Genomic DNA, 17,781 nt, shown 5'->3' with positions numbered 1-17,781 from the left:
TTTTGAGTAAAAAGGCTGTGCGTAAGGGATTATATGGGGAAAACTCTTTTAGCAGTTGTTTAGTATTAGAACAACTAAGATGCAAGTGATGAGTTTAAAAGTGACTAAAAGGGATAATTGGGGCTTCTTATCTTTTGAAGTTTCAGAGTTAAAGGTTAAGAACCTTTGGTCTACCAGACGAAGAATTTGTCAGCTACTGCAGCCATAATTTTTTGTCGCTTAAATTTTGTTCCAGTTTGTCACTTTGGGGTTGGAGGTACACTGGAACTGCGAACAAATGCCTTCACTCATAATTCTTGCTTTATAGCTCACTGTCTGCTAAGCATGCTGACAGTTATGCAGCCCCACCCCAGGGCTGATAAGAGATAGACAAGAGATGGGGGAACAGAAGGAAGAGAAACTCTATAAAAAAGTGATTCCTCCAACCCTCCAGTCATTAGGCACTGAGCTTTACTGCTTCTTCAATTTAACACTCTGTTTTACCTTTTAAAGTTCCCTAAAGATCTTTCACTGCTTACATGGTAGTGGTTTAAAGCAGACAGAAATAATTATGGATGTGAATTTTTACAAATATATGGAGAAATATTTTTTCCTAGGGGGAAAATACCGACATACACATAGTGAACACCAACATTTACTACTTTATACGTCACTTTATAGTTTTCTTTTTTTTTGTAAATTAAGTGGTTCAGTGGTAATGAATCTCCCTGCAATGCAGGAGACACAGGAGATGTGGATTTCCCTGGGTAGCGAAGATCCCCTGGAGGAGGGCATGGCAACCCACTCTAGTATTCTTGCCTAGAGAATCGCATGGACTGAGGAGCCTGGTGGGCTACAGTCCATGGGGTCACGAAGAGTCAGACAGGACTGAAGTGACTGAGCACGCATGCACCGTAATGAATGAGCTTTACTATTTGAAAATTTATTGCTTCAGCAAACATTGCTAAGACAAAAATTCTGCTAGGAACGATGAGGTCTTTGAAGAAGAATCATATATTACACCCAGCTGCTTAGTATAAGATGAAAGTGAAGATTTTATTTTAAATGAGAAGACATTGTAATTTAGTTGTGTTTGAGGGGTCTCAATAAATAAAACCCACATTCCTTTCCCAAATTCTGAGCAAACTAAGAAAAGAGTGACAGATGAGAGATCAGAATACCACCTTTATTCCTGATAAAGCTCATGTTGCAGGACATAGGTTATGTATGCAGGCAGTTTTGCTTTCTAGTTGTAAAGCCTGGAGCTAAATAGACATACCTGCTCACAGGCAGGACAGGGCCAGGAACATCCTCCATGCGTGCTAGGAGAGCCCATCCATGGAGGAGCACTTGAGAACTACTTCCAGCTAGCAGGTAGGCCCCCAAGAGCAAAAAAGCAACAGGTACAATTATGCTTAGGTAATTCTTTAGTCTAAACTTACCAATCATGTAAGTTACTATTCTCCTTCTAGGAGAAAAATAATGAGGGAATAGAGAGAGGCCAGGGGCTTTCCTGGTAGCTTAGCTGGTAAAGAATCTGCCTCCAATGCAGGAGACCCTGGTTCAATTCCTGGGTCAGGAAGATTCCCCTGGAGAAAGGATAGGCTATCCACTCCATTATTCTTGGGTTCCCTTGGTGGCTCAGACAGTAAGGAATCCTCCTGCAATGCGGGAGACTTGAGTTCGATCCCTGGGTTGGGAAGATCCCCTGGAGGATGGCATGGCAATGCACTCCACTATTCTGGCCTGGAGAATCGCCATGGACAGAGGACCCTGGCAGGCTCCAGGCCATGGGGTCGCAAAGAGTTGGACACAACTGGGCGACTAAGCACACAGAGGTTAGAAAGTTTAGGGGAAATTCCAACTCGCAGAAACTCGTAGGATTGAGGAAAAGGCATTGCCTTTCAACATGAAAATAGGAAAAGCCATTTGTAATCCTAACACGTTTTATGCAACAATTATTTTAAATTTTGCAAGGCCTCATTTTTGCTACTGTAGTTTTTTACATAGTTGCATGGCATGTACTTAATTTTAAAACCGCTACAGATTCTACTTTTGTTCTTTTTTTCCTTCTCTTGACAAAACTGAAGTCACTTCCTTCTCAGTGTGCATCTACTATTGTTCTTAACACTCAATGTTGTTGACAGGTCTTTCTTGCCTCTTTCTTGCCTTCTTTAAATGCATAGATAGTTTTTCATTCATTTATATATGCCCTGTGTTTGGAATATACCAAATAGGTTATTGAGTTGAATTACTGCATTAAATACTGTTCTTTTTATCACTTAACATGGCATTTTTTCCCCCTAATCGCTGCATACTACTTATAATTCTAGGGCTTCCCTGGTGGTGCAGATGGTAAAGAGTCTGCTTGCAATGTGGGAGACCCAGGTTTGATTCCTGGGTTGGGAAGATCTGGAGAAGGGAATGGAAACCCATTATCTAGTATTCTTGCCTGGAGAATTTCATGGACAGAAGAGACTGGTGAGCCACAGTCCATACGGTTGCAAAGAGTCGGACATGACTGAGCTACTAACACACAGGCACACACTTATACCGTCATTGAAAATAGCACGAGGAAGAGAATTCCTAAAAAATACATTCTTGAAATCACAGAACCCAGCAGTAATCTTCTTTAGCCAGGGGAGGGATTGCTTTAGGAGTGACAGAATTTGTAAGTGAAGTGTAGAAGAACATTCAGAGCTGGGAGACTAATGTAGACCTTATGGGTAGGAATTCCCTCTTAAAAAAAGAAGTGGCTTACAGTGGTGATTTGAAGTGACATTGGAGTGGTTCAGTAGTGCTGTAAACAACTTTGATGTTAGTTTTTCAGATATGGCTTACAAAAAATGCTTACGATTTGGTTTGAATGGTTCTCAGTTAACCAGTGTTGATAGAATGAACTCTTTCAGTGCTTAGATGCAGTTTAAAAAAAATTTCTAGGGAGAACTTTGCATTTTTAATACAAATCTGCTAATTTTTATAGTTTGCCAAAGAAAAAAGTGAAGTCCCTCAGTCGTGTCCGACTCTCTGTGACTCCATGGAGTAGCCCACTAGGCTTCTCCGTCCATGGGGTTTTCCAGGCAAGAATACTGGAGTGGGTTGCATTTCCTTCTCCAGGGGATCTTCCCCACCCAGGGCTCGAACCCAGGTCTCCCACATTGCAGGCAGACGCTTTACCCTCTGAGCCACCAGGGAAACCAAAGAGGAAGATGATGGTAAATTATTAGTCGTAATTATTTAGCAAGCTCCAGAAATGTGATTATTTTAAACTAAGTATGTTTATGCCTGGTAACTGACATTTATCTTTTTACTTTAGTTTAAATGCATTTTTACCCCTGTTTCTCATATGTTTACCCCTGTTTCTACTTACTGAAAGATCTTGATAAAAATAGTTCATTAATTCCCTGAAAAGTAAGAGTTTTCATTTACACTGTTTCTCTTACTGTGCTGTGATAGAAGGATGCCTTAAGTACTTTATAAAGTCTCCTTGCCATATAGTAAGTGATCTCAGATTTTTTTCGTATCTTGAGTTTTTACCTGCTCTTTAAAGGTTATTTTGCTTGCTTCTTATTGTTTGCTGTTATTTCTCACTCATCAATCTTTAACACACATCCTCCCGACCTTTCCAATTTGCTACTGATTATCAATAGTAGGTCAGGAAACTAGTTAACCAAGCTAATTGGAATTGGGTGTAAATGTAAGGATGAAAAGGCCTGAAAGTCTTTCTCATGGATAAAGTATATGGACTTTGTAACATCTATTTTGACTGTTCAGAGACCTTTTTTGCTTGTTTTAATAAAGAATCTCTGGATAAATGAGGTGTTAGCCATATTGATTCAACATAAGCAGGCACGTATAGATTTGTTTTTCCTTTTTTAGTGAGGTCTACTGTACATACTGTAAAGTGAACAAATGTTAGGTATACAGCTCAACAAAACTTTATATACGTATATACCCATATTATTACTACTCAGATCAAAATAAGGAGCATTTTCAGCACCATAGGTGGCTCCCTTGTGTCCTCTCCCAGTTAATTGCCACATCCAGAAATGTCCACAATTCTGACCTTTATCCCGATAGATTAGCTTTCTTGTCTTTGAATCTTTATAGAAACTGAAATTTGGGTTGTGTATTATCTTCTTATGTCATGAAATATTGTTCTTTTGATTTTTTAATGTTATTTCCCCCCATTTATTCTTTTTAAAATAATTTTATTTATTTTTTGGCTGTCTGGGTCTTCATTGCTGCGAGGGCTTTTCTCTAGTTGAGCAAGTGAGGGCTGCTTTTCATTGCAGTGTGCGCGCTTCTCACTGTGATGGCTTCCCTTGTGGAGAGCACAGGCTCCGTGGTTGCGGCTCCCAGGCTCTAGAGCACTGGCTCAGTAGCTGTGGCCCACAGGGTTAGTTTCTCCATGGCATGTGGGATCCTCCCGCATCAGGGATCAAACCCATGTCTCCTGCATTGGCAGGTGGACTCTTGACCCCTGAGCCACCAGGAATGTTCCCCACTGCCCCCATTTATTCTCTAAACATTCGTTTAGTGCCTACTACAGGTGAGAAATGAATGATTTGGGAGATACAAAGATGAATCTAGCGCAGGGGGATAAAAAAAGTGCTATAAAGGAAGTATAAACAGAGAAGGTGTAGGGAAAGGGTGGAGATGTGTCAGTGAGGTCCTTGGCAGAAAATAGATGATATACTCCAATGGGTCAACTTGGGAGAGCTTACTGTACGGGTGATTTATTAAGCGTGGGAAGGGTTAAAGGAAACTGACATGGGATAATGAAGTATCTAGTGAGCAACAGTAGGTAGCTATCACAGCTTTTGGACACATAAGGGCAGGGAAAGGAGGTTATTGTCAGGACTGTGAGGGCATTTGAATAGAAGCTTTGGCTTCTGGTAGATTACTAACTAGAGGTGACATTACTCCCCACTCACTTTTTCCTGTCTCCACTGGCTGAATTTACCCAAAAGACTGGGCAAAGGAGACTGTTATTACAGTATATTCAGGACAGCCTTTGGGGGACAGAACAGAGTGGAGAAAAATGGAGAATGGCTCTGGAGGGGCAAATGAAATATACCCAGCACAACTGGCTTTTTTAAAACATAGTAGAGGACTTCCCTGGTGATTCACTTGGTTAAGACTTTGCACTTCCACTCAGGGGGCATGGGTTCAATCCCTGGCTGGGGAACTGAGATCCTACATGCTGCGAGGCATGGCCAAAAATAAATGTGTAAATAAATAAATTTTAAAAATGAAAAACATGGTATATACCATTCTCTGCAGAAGTGGAATAGCTGCTTAGGAAGAGAAAATCATGAAAAGAGAGGTAGAGGAGTAGTGAAATAAAAAATGTGCTCTGAAAATGGAAAGTATTTCAGTTTGGAGTCTGTGCTGAACAAAGAGGAATAGTAGGCCATAAAAATGGATAGTATTTGCAGGAAAACTAATTTTTACACTGCTTTTCCTCTTGTTTGTTATTAAATCTTGCATTATATCATGGCTTTTATAAATGCATGAGAATCAGCGTTGCCTTCATCATTAGGTAGAAGATATTGGGTCAAGTTCTGAGCCTTAGCATTGCCATCTGAGTATGTTGCACATGGTGACAGGGCCCTCACAGTAGAAAGAGCAGGAGTCACTTAGAGAGTGAGCTTAATAGTTAAGAATATAGGCTCTGGGATTGGACTGTCTGTACTTGTAGTCTGGCATCAGAATTCACTTTCCAGCTTGATGACCTGGACAAATTACCTAATCCAGGCCTCAGTTTTCTCATTAGTAAAATAGGCATAGTCATCATAACTGTACCATAGAGGAGTTGTGAGGATTAAATGAGTCATTCATATGAAGTGCTTAGCCCAGGGCCCAGCAGGCACTGTCAAGAGATGTTATTAATATGTATTTTTAAAATTATATTTAGGAGGTTTTACTTGTCTTCAAATATTTGAAAGCCTGCCCTGTAAAATAGGGATTAAACTTCTTTTCATGAGAACTTCTGGGGTCGGAACTGAGATTAATGTGTTTAAATAACAATAGGCAGTTTTTTGACAAACATGAGAAAATCTTTTGGTCATTTAAAGGTGTTTGGATCAGAGTTGATTACTTCATGAGATAATGATTTTCATGCCAGGGAAAATGTTCAAGAAAAGACGAGATGTTTGAAAGTATATTCATGCATCATGAAAACACAACAAGACTAAATATCTTCAGGATACCTCACAACTGTAGCTTTATTCTTGAGTCTGTGAAAGTTGAAACACTGGACGAACCATGTTGATTTCCTTTTCTCCTTCTCTGTTTATTCCTCCTGACAAGGTCAGTCCCTCCTGCCCTCCCCGCTTCCTTAATCCATCTTAAATGTCATCTTTATTTAGCAATATTTATTGAGCACATACAAATGTGCCAAGTTTTGTTCTAGATACTGTGATTAGTACTGTGAACAAGATGCATGAAGTTCTTGCTCTAATGGAGTCTTAAAAATGGTAGCACAGGTAAATAGAAAATAAAAACATAGTAAATTAGCTTCAGGTAATTTTAAATTTCATCATACCTGAAAAAGTAAAACGGAATAATGGGCCGTGGAGGTGGAGGTGGAGGTGGTGCTTTAGGTAAGATCATCAGGGAGAGCCTCTCTGAAGAGACATTTTTACTGACACATGAATGTTGAAAAGGCACTGGTCACGTAAGCTCTGGGGGAAGAAAATTCTGGGCTGAAGGACCTAGCAAAGATAAGGTCCCTGTGGTGGGAAAGACCCTGGCATACTTGGGAGTTAGTAAGAAAGATGGCTGGGTAGAGAGCGGTAGGAGAGGTAAGAAGCCTGCCGATCACACAGGGCCTTGTAGACCATGTTGACACTTGCCCTTCTTTCTCACTGCATTCTAATGGGAAGCCATGAGACAATTTCGTGATATAATTCATGCTTCAAGAATACTATTCTGGCTTTTTTTTTATTGGCTATTCGTGGGGAGTCAGTAGAGTGGAAGCAGAAAGGTAGGTGGCTGTTGCAGTCGTATAAGTGAGAGAAAACTGGCTTAGACTATTTCAGTAGACTTTCTACCTCTACCCCTCTGATCCCCTGGATAGAATGTTCTTTTTTAAATATTTATAATGTTTTATATATGCTACTGTTAAAGTGCCTGTAGTTAAGTATGTGGTTGTCTTCCTGTTTAGATGCTGAGCTTCTTAAGCATAGGGACAGTGTCATCTCTCTTCTGCATTCCTTATCCTCAGTTCCGTAGGTAGCACTGTAGTTCACGTAGCACTCAATAAGGATCTATTAAGTGAATTCATACCTGTTCTTTATTAGGTTAGAAAAGTTTCTTTCTAAGTTTGCTGAAAGTTGAATGTTGTCAAATGGGTTTTCTGCATCAAGTGATATGGTCATAAAGTATGTCTTTTTTGTTTCTTTACATTGTTAATTTGTTGGATTACATTGCTTGTTTTTTAAATATTGAACCAGCTTTTGCATCACAGGGTTAAGTACCGCCCGGTTCTGGAGTAGTATTATTCTTGTGCGTTGCTGGATTTGATTCGTTAATATTTTATTGAGAATTTTTGCATCCATGTTCATGAGGGATATGTCTGTAGTTTTCTTGGTACTGTTTTTGTCTGCCTTTGGTATGGAGTAATGATGTTCCAGTATGAGTTGGGAAGTATTCCCTTTTCTGTTTTCAGAAGAGAGTATGTAGAATTAGGTCTATTTATTCTTTAAGTGTTTAGTAGAATATTCCAGTGATATCATTAGGGACCAGAAATTTCTTTTTTCTCTTTGGAAAGCTTTAAACTGTGTATTCAATTTATTAATTTTCTCTGGCTTTCCTGTTGTTTTCTCATTGATATGTGATTTTATCATTGTTACCTTTTTCCTGCTTGCTTATAGGCTTATTTTGTTCTCTTTCTAATTTAATGTGGAAGCTTAGATTATTGATTTTAGATTTTTCTTCTCTTCTAGTATTAATATAGGCATTTAGTGTTTTAGCTTTCCCTCTAAGGACTACTCTAGCTGCATGTCATAAATTTTTATCTGTTATATCTTACTTTTTATTTGGTTCATATTATTTTCTAATTTTCCTTTAAATTTTCTCTTTGAATTATAGCTTATTTAGGAGTTATTTAATTTCTCAGTGTTTGGAGTATTTCTGTTATCTTTTTGTTGTTGATTTCTAGTCTAATTTTTAATTTTATTATGGTCAGCTTACTTTATATAATTTCAGTTCTCTACGTATATTTGATGCCTGTATATTATCTTTTTTTTGCTGTGTTTATCCTGGATAGACTTCCTAGGTGGTAGGCTATGTCTGTGCTTCAGTTTTGCTGAATAATGCCAAATGGTTTTTGAAGTGAAATAACTACATAAAACTACATAAAACTTTGTATAGGTAGTGTGTGTGGTGTGTGTGTGTGTGCGCGTGCGCTCACTCACTTTAGTTGTGTCTGACTATTTGTGACCCTTTGGACTGTATAGGTAGAAAAATTATTAATTGTGACTTCCCAAATATTTATTTAAATTAAAAAGTCATAGTAAATTTATAATAAGTTATATTGAATTGATTTGAGATAGTTGAATTTTGAAATAGAAATGGAAGTTGTATCCCAAAGAATATAAAAGTTGAAAAATATTTAAGTAGTTAGAAAGCCATGTGGGGAATGTGAAGAAATATTGTTGAATGCTGTTAGAAAAACAATGGAATTGTGTTCATTTAATATTAATGAATTCTGAAGGTTTCCTGGAAATTTGGTTGCTTTTGCTGCTAACCAAAGGTAGTTTAAGCCCATCTAATGCATCACAGCTGTGTTGTACCACGAGCAGATGGAAGTTCCTGGGGGAACGTTCCTACTGACCTATAATTTGAGATAGGATTATATTAACAGTTACGGAGCTACAGAAAAGTTGCCCCTGTTTCTATTTTCTTGCCTACCAAACATATTTATTATCGCCTCTTCACTCATAGATCATACAGATTACATAAAATTCGCTTTACTTATTAGTGTCTAATACACTCATTTATAATCTTTAGATTATAATTCTAAAGGTGAAATGGATCTTAATTGAGTAATTTAGGAATTTACTCAAATCACTACATAGTTTCCTTTTTTAGAGAAATGCAAAATGTGCACTTCTCTTATTGTACAGGTTCAAAAAGTTTCTGACTAAATAGGAGATAATTTTCTTCTATAGTTGCATTCAAAATTTTATTTCTGTGGTAGTAACTTGGAAGTATGCAGTTTCCCTTTTCATTTCATTTTATTGAAATTGATTTTTGTTGCTGTCTCTGGTAACAGAATTTCAAATTTCACTAACATTTGATTTTTAACCATAGGGAAAATGTGTTTTCAAGAAATTAGATATTTGAATTTGAAATATTTTTTATGTTAAATGTTCTGCCAACTTTTTGTTTAACCATGGACTCTTCATAACATCAAAGAGTTGCATGTTTTAGAGCTTAGAGAAAAATGGACACAGTGAATCCTAGCAACTGAAGGCAAATAGATACGTCAGTGCCACGCTTATGTCAGCAGTTTGTCCTATTTGCTTGGGAACTCTTTTGTTTTAGTAGTATGTTTACAATGAAGTCTTTCACTGGAGCAGGACTACATGACTGAATATGTACTCTGTGTTTTCTGCGTACATTCTGTATACAAATTTTAAGACATGTATACAGGCATATTTATTGTTATTTATTGATATTTACTCTTATTTATTGTATTTGTTTTCTTTCTCAAAAGTCTTTTATCTGTTCATGTTTGATAGCTTGCACTAGGGTTTGCATTTCTAATTATGGTGTTCTTGTATAGGGTACTGAGTGTGATGCCAGGTTAGGTCTATATGGCTTATGAGCTACATGACTTGTTTTTAAAAGGGAAGTTTAAGCGGTGGAATAATCTGTGTTCTTGAACAAGGCCTATAATTTCATTGTGCCTTAATTTTCTTAAATGTTACTCTGAAAATTTTTTACTAGGAATTTAAAAGGTATTCAGTTCATTTCAGTTCAGTTGCTCAGTCGTGTCTGACTCTTTGCGACCCCATGAACCACGGCATGCCAGGCCTCCCTGTCCATCACCAAGTCCTGTAGTCCACCCAACCCCATGTCCATTGAGTCAGTGATGCCATCCAACCATCTCCTCCTCTGTCGTCCCCTTCTCCTCCCACCTTCAATCTTTCCCAGCATCAGGGTCTTTTTAAATGAGTCAGCTCCTTGAATCAGGTGTCCAAAGTATTGGAGTTTCAGCTTCAAATTCAGTCCTACCAGTGAACACCCAGGACTGATCTCCTTCAGGATGGACTGGTTGGATCTCCTTACAGTCCAAGGGACTCCCAAGAGTCTTCTCCAACACCACAGTTCAAAAGCATCAGTTCTTCGGTGCTCAGCTTTCTTTATAGTCCAACTCTCACATCCAGACATGACTACTGGAAAAACCATAGCCTTGACTAGATCTTTGTTGACAAGGTAATGTCTCTGTTTTTTAATATGATGTCTAGGTTGGTCATAACTTTCCTTCCAAGGAATAAGCGTCTTTTAATTTCATGGCTGCAGTCACCATCTGCAGTGATTTTGGAGCCCAGAAAAATAAAGTCAGCCACTGTTTCCACATCTATTTGCCATGAAGTGATGGGACCGGATGCCATGATCTTTGTTTTCTGAATGTTGAGCTTTAAGCCAACTTTTTCACTCTCCTCTTTCACTTTCATCAAGAGGCTCTTTAGTTCTTCACTTTCTGCCATAAGGGTGCTGTCATCTGTGTATCTGAGGTTATTGATATTTCTCTTGGCAATCTTGATTCCAGCTTGTGCTTCATCCAACCCAGAGTTTCTCATGATGTACTCTGCATGTAAGTTAAATAAGCAGGGTGACAATATACAGCCTTGACCTACTCCTTTTCCTAATTGGAACCAGTCTGTTGTTCCATGTCCAGTTCTAACTGTTGCTTCCTGACCTGCATATAGGTTTCTCAAGAGGCAGGTCAGGTGGTCTGGTATTCCCATCTGTGGGAATTTTCCACAGTTTATTGTGATCCACACAGTCAAAGGCTTTGGCATAGTCAATGAAGCAAAAATAGATGTTTTTCTGGAACTCTCTTGCTTTTTCAATACTAAAATGAAATTCAGAATATTCCAGAGTACCCTGGAGTACTCTGAATTGAAGATCATTGGTTTGGAGCTTGAAAAGAGAATGAGTCTAGAGATCAACTTTCAGAGCTACTCTGTATGTTTCCCAGAAGGCCTCTGTGATGCCTCGGGGTCAGGCTTTGGAGTTCTACAGAGCACAAGGCTGACATATCCCTTTCCCATAGAGTTGACAGTCTAGTCACTACTTTCTAGAGTGAGGATTATTTACTAAGAAAGTCATAGATGAAGCTTAAGAATAGATGAGATGGAGGGGGTGGGCAGGTGGGAAAGGAGTGCAGATGAAATTTTAAAAAATTAAGGACAATATGACTTGGAAAGTATCTGTATTGTGCAGGTTTTCAGGAGAAAGGCAAAAATTGTGGGAAATATTTCTGTTTAGTGGTTGGCATGTCAAAGAGGACTCAGTGAAGAAGAGTGGTAGGATGTGGGAGATTTACCACTGTGCAAATTTCTTCTACGACTTGGGGAGAAAGGTGTTCACATGGCCACACATTTCTGTAGGCTTTCCAAAAGTAAGGTATTTTAAGTGAAGAGTGCTGTCTCTTCCCATTCTTCATTTTCCCTCATGTCATGTAGCATTGGAGTGCCTATAGACATTTTTGGGATCCAGCTAATGGAAAAGGAAAGTTGAATTGGGGATACATTTAGTTTGGGTAGCATATGTTTATGTGGTTCATTGTCACTTCAGAGGATAGTTAGGTATAGGAATGTTCCTGTTTCTTCTGGTATAGGAAGGAATGACATTTGGAATACAGTTGACTCTTGAACAATACAGGTTTGAACTGTGGGATTTTACTTACATGCAGATTTTTTTTTAGTAATAAATAACTGTAGTACTGTGCTATCTGAAGTTGGTTGACTCCGTGGATGTGAAACCTTGGATATGAGGTGCTGCCTATATGGCGGGCTGACTGTAAATTATATGCAGGTTTTCAAGGGCTCCGAGGGTTGGCACCCATAGCCCCACAGTTGTTCAAGGGTCAACTGTACTCTTGTTACTTACTGTACTGACTCAGTGTTATGAAAAAATATGCAAGGCCAGAGATTATAGATGATACAGACATGTTCTACAGAATCTGACACTAGAAGTATATGAGTAGGGTAAGAGAAATACAATTTGAAATACACAGAACCAGAAGTTAGTATGGAAAAAACTTTTCAATCTGATAGCTTATAAAGAAAAGAAACAAAGATAAGGTTCCCCAGATTTGACAATACTAAAATTTGTGACACAGTAAATTTACTAAATACTAAGCTTATGACATAGCTAGTAACAGTTTTTGAACCTAAAAGAATATTTTCTGAAATGTGAGTAGTGATTTAGTCATCAGAAAGTTTTTTTAAAATCTGCTTCTTTATAGAAAATCTTACACATTTCCATCTCCTCATGGAAAATCGTAGAAAATCTTACATATCATTGTCACACGAAGAAGTGTTCATGAAAGATATACAATTAAAATGTAGAAAATGTATTCTGGAAGTTTGTTAGGGAGTTTATTATTGATAGAGTTATGATGTTATTTTTCTATATTTTAGTGAAACTTGTCTTTTCCCCCCTCATTCTAGGTAAGTATTCACCATTATATCAAAGTTCATATTTGTAATTTTGCTTTTTTTTACTTAAAGAAGTTCCCCTAAATTGTTTAAAGTCAAGGCCCAACAAAACCTGGGAGGCACAAAATCATGGATGTCATGAGGATAGTTTAAAAATGGAGAATGTGTTCTGTTTTAAATGATCCATTGAGGTCATACAGAAGGCAGTGTGACTTGATGATAAAGGTCGTTATTGATGATCATGTGAATTAGGGATTAAGGAGTGGAGGTTGTATACTTTTTGAAGGAAGTGGCAGTATGTCAAATAATACTATTTTGCAGGGGTGAAATCAAGTTCCAGGCAAGTTTTATGTGTGTGTATGCTTCAGAGATAAATGCATATCTAAATATGTTAGAGAGGACTTCCCTGATGGTACAGTAGATAAGAATCCACCTGCCAATGCAGGGGGCAGGGGTTTAGGGGTCGGAGAAGATCCCACATGCTGTGGAGCAAATAAGCCTGTGTGCTCCAACTGCTGAGCCTGTGCTTTAGAGCCCGAGAGTCACAGTGAGCCTACGTGCTGCAATTGCTGAATCCTGCGTGCCTTAGAGCCCGCACTCCACAGCAGGAGAAGCCGCCGCAGTGAGAAGCCCATGCACTGCAGCAACCCCCGGTTGCCATAACTAGAGAAAGCCCCCATGCAGCAACAAAGACCTAGCGCAACCACAAATTAAAAAAAAAAAAAATGTTACAGGGAAAAGATATATACATGGGGTGTGTGTGTGTGAAGTGAAAGTCGCTCAGTTGTGTCCAGCTCTTTGCGACCCCATGGGCTATACAGTCCATGGAGTTCTCCAGGCCAGAATACTGGAGTGGGTAGCCATTCCCTTCTCCAGGGGATCTTCCCAACCCAGGGACTGAACCCAGGTCTCCCACATTGCAGGCGGATTCTTTATCAGCTGAGCCACAAGGGAAGCTCAGGAATACTGGAGTAAGTAGCCTAACCCTTCTCTAGTGGATCTTCCCTACCCAGGAGTTGAACCAGGGTCTCCTGCGTTGCAGGCAGATTCTTTACCAACTGAGCTATGAGGGAAGCCCATATATATATATATATGCATATATATGTGTGTGTGTCTGTATATAGACACATATCTATTTATATAGCACAGAAGGAACAAATAAAGATAATAGCAAGGGAAGTTAAAGCAAAGCAGAGATAGTAGCTAGAGCAGAGAGGTCTAGAGCAGAGAGGTGAGGAAATGGGGTCAAGGCAGGAGAGTGCATTAAACAGAATTCAGTGAAGGTGCAAACATTCATCCTTACACACTTGAGTAGTTTTTTTTTTTTAATTGAAATTTAATTGATATATAACATTATATTAGTTTCAAGTGTACAAATAATGATTCAGTACTTGTGTTTAATGCAAAAAATGTCTAGGTAACGTCCGTCACCTTACATAGTTATCAAAAATCGTTTTTTCTTGTGACAAAGACTTTTAAGATTTACTCTTTCAGAAACTTTAAAATATGCAATACAGTATTATTAAAATAGTCACAACTTATTTTATAACTGGAACGTTGTACTTTTGACCTCCTTCACCAATTTTGTGCGCTCCCACAGCCCCAACTCTAGCAAACCACCAATCTGTTCTCTGAATCTGTAGCTTGTTTGTGGATGTATGGACTCACAGACACGTACCACAGTTTGTATTCATTCATCCATTGATGGACACTTAGGTTATTTCCCTGTCTTGGCTATTCCTTAATAATGGAGAATCTCAGCGGTTGTATAGTTATCACTGTTTTAGCTCTGTGTTAATGCTGAGTATTGTAATTGGTTTTCACAATGCTAGCCCCAAGCAGTTCTTCCTGAAACTGTGACCTATTCTGTGCTTTGCTGTTTGTTGTTCAGTTGCAAAGTCATGTCCGATTTGCAGCCCAGTGGACTAACCCACCAGGCTCCTCTGTTCATGGGATTTCCCAGGCAATAATATTGGAGTGGGTTGCCATTTCCTACTCCAGGGGGTCTTCCCAACCCAGGGATTCAACTGGAGTTTCCTGCATTGGCAGGTGGATTCTTTACTGCTGAGCTACCAGGGAAGCCAGCTCTTTGCTTACTTGGCTCCAAAATAACACAATTTGTGACATAATTGGAAGATAATTATCTTTATTAGTTTAACATGTTAAACTCAGTCTTTTAAATTCTTCTTTGTATGAAGTGATTCCACCATATTAAAGATATATATCAAGTCTTTTGCTGGTAAAGTTATATAAACATTTTTATCAAAGACATGAATATAGTCATCGTCTTTTAGTTTTATAGATACTATGCAAAAGGGAACAAATTGAGTGTCAGGATATTTATTACTACATTTTCCATTCCATCCACTAGTATTTATTAGGTGTCTACTACATGCCCGACATGCGACTAGGTGCTGGGGGGAGAGCAATGGACAACATGGCCAAGGTCTCTGCCTTTGTGTAACCTACATTCTAGTGGGGGAGATAGAAAATAAGCAAATAAGCGCATACAGTATCAGATAGCAATGTGTGTCATAAAGAAAAATAAGAGAGAGTAAGATGACATTGTGTTGAAGGAGGATATTTAGATAAATTTGATAGGAAAGCCAGGTAGGATATTTACAAATCACTTTCTGTCAGTATATTTAGAAACCTATTTTATGCAAACCAAAATGTGTTTATGAAGATCAAACCATTTAAAATTGAATAGGAGCAACATCTATTCACCATAATTTTCTTATCTCTAAAATTATTAATAATAGTACCTGTCCTGAAGGTTTGTTAGAGTTTAAATAAGATTCTGTATGTGTGTATATGTGCAAGTATAGCCTTGGCCCAGTGCTTGAGTTATTATCGACTCTCAATAAATGTTGAGTCTCCTTTTTAGCATGACTTTATTTCCATTTATTTTACATGCTTTTTTTATGAACCAAATAGGTTATGAGTTGACCAAGTCCTCTGTTAAATGCTTTCTTTTCCTGCAGATAGTTCCAAATTCCAGATTGAAGCTTTTTTTTTTAAATTCAGAGAATACAGAAATTTCAAATTGAGGTATAACATACAGAGTACACTAATCTTAAATATACTGCTCAATGAATGTTTTCATAGGTATATACATATGTAATTACCACCCAGATCCAAATATACAACATTCCAAGCACACCAGAAGAAATCTTTTTTCACTGTTAGAGACATTACTCCATCCATATATTAACCACTACTCTAAGTTCTATCTCCATGAATTTTTTTGGCCTGTTTTTGAATTTCATATAAATTGTTACATAGTATGTTATTTTTATATCTGGTTTCATTTGCTGAAAATAATCTACAATATCCAAAAAGTATTGTTCAATATATTACTAGTTTGTTACAGTTCTGTGTAGCATGGTACAAATGTATTATTCATTCTCCAGTTTATATACACTTGAGTTATTACCATTTGGGAGGAACATTTATGAATAAAGCTATTGTGAACATTCTTATACATCTTTGGGTAGACATATATTAATTTTTGTTGACTATATACCTAGGAGTTGGGTTTACAGAATCATTGGGGGCTTCCCAGGTGCCTCAGTGGTAAATAATCTGCCTGTAATGATTGAGCTGCGGGTTCCATCCCTGGGTTAGGAAAATCCCCTGGAGAAGGAAATGGCAACCCACTCCAGTATTCTTGCCTGGAGAATCCCATGAAGAGAGGAGCCTAGTGGGCTACAGTCCTTAGGGTTGCAAAGAGTCAGACACAACTAAAGCAACTTAACATGCACGCATGCAGTATATATTGCACACAGAGTAAGTATGTATTCAACCCTTGGCAGAACTGCCAAGTAGTTTTCCAAAATTGTATCAGTTTACACACCTAGTAGTGGTTGATGAGAGTTCCAGTTGCTCCACTCTCTAATCAACACTTCCAATGAATGTGTAGCCATTCTATGAGTTGGATAGTGGCGTGTTATTGTCACTTTAATTTGCATTTCTTGGATGCTAATGATGTTTGAGTACTTTTCTATATATTGATGGGCCATTTGGATTTTCTCTTTTGTGAAATTCCTAACTAGATCTTTTGCTCATTTAAGAAAATGGATTGTCTTTTTTTTTTTTTTTTTAACTGACAGTGGATTGTCTTTTTTTTTTTTTTCACTTGATTTATAGTAGTATTTTATATTCTTTATGAATTCTAGATATAAAACCTTTGCTGGATTTATGTCCTGGTAATATCTTCTGGTCTGTAGGTTCTCTATTTGCTCTCTTAATATTTTTTATTTTAAATTTATTTTTTAATTGAAGGATAATTGCTTTACAGAATTGTGTTAGTTTCTGCCAAACATCAACATGAATATCTTTTGATGAATGTGTGCGTGCTAAGTTGCTTCAGCTGTCCAAATCTTTGCAAGCCTATGGACTGTAGCTCACCAGGCTCCTTTGTCCATGGGATACTTTGAGCAAGAATAGTGGAGGGGGTTGCCATGCCCTCCTCCAGGGGATCCTCCTGACCCAGGGATTGAACCTGTGTCTCTTTTGTCTCTTGCATTGGCAGGCAGGTTCTTTACCACTAGTGCCACCTGGGAATGCCCTATTGATGAACAGAAGTTCTTAATTTTAATGAAGTACAACTTATTTTTTTCTATTAATAGTTTAGTAACTTGAGTTTTTAGTTAGCAGTTTCAGTGACCTTTTGAATATTAAAACATTTTTTTGCTTACATGATGATCATGAAGATATTTTCTTGTAGAAGCTTTGTAGTTTTTACCTTTGACTTTTAGGTTTGTGATCTACCTTGAATTAACTTTTGTTAATGGTGTGAAACTGAGCTCAAGGTTCATTGTTATTTCATACTAGTTTCCAAAACTCTAGTGCCTTTGATTGAAAAGACTGTCTTTTCTCTACATAGATTTTCAATGACATTTTTTTCATAACAGGTGACCATGTATGTCTGGACTTGTGTTTGAATGCAGTTTTGCTGGTATATCTGTCCATCCTTTGGCCATTGTCACACGGTCACTTTATAATAAATGTTGAAATTTGGTTGTGTAAGTCCTTTAGCTTTGTTCCTGTTAAAGTTTGAACTTAGCTATTCTAGGATCTTTACATCTCTAGGTAAATTTTTGATTGGTTTGTCAGT

General features: G+C 37.9%; 1 protein-coding gene across 3 annotated transcripts in view; it reads left to right on the top strand.

The window, feature by feature from the left end:
* The window catches only part of PDE3B (phosphodiesterase 3B), a 176,720-nt gene that overhangs the window by 14,716 nt on the left and 144,223 nt on the right, over positions 1-17,781 (top strand). The window lies entirely within an intron of this gene.

The sequence above is a fragment of the Dama dama genome, chromosome 1 (genome assembly GCF_033118175.1).
Source record: "Dama dama isolate Ldn47 chromosome 1, ASM3311817v1, whole genome shotgun sequence".
NCBI lineage: Eukaryota > Metazoa > Chordata > Mammalia > Artiodactyla > Cervidae > Dama > Dama dama.
Note: the sequence above shows the minus strand (reverse complement) of the source record. Positions and strands in the feature narration are given on the sequence as shown.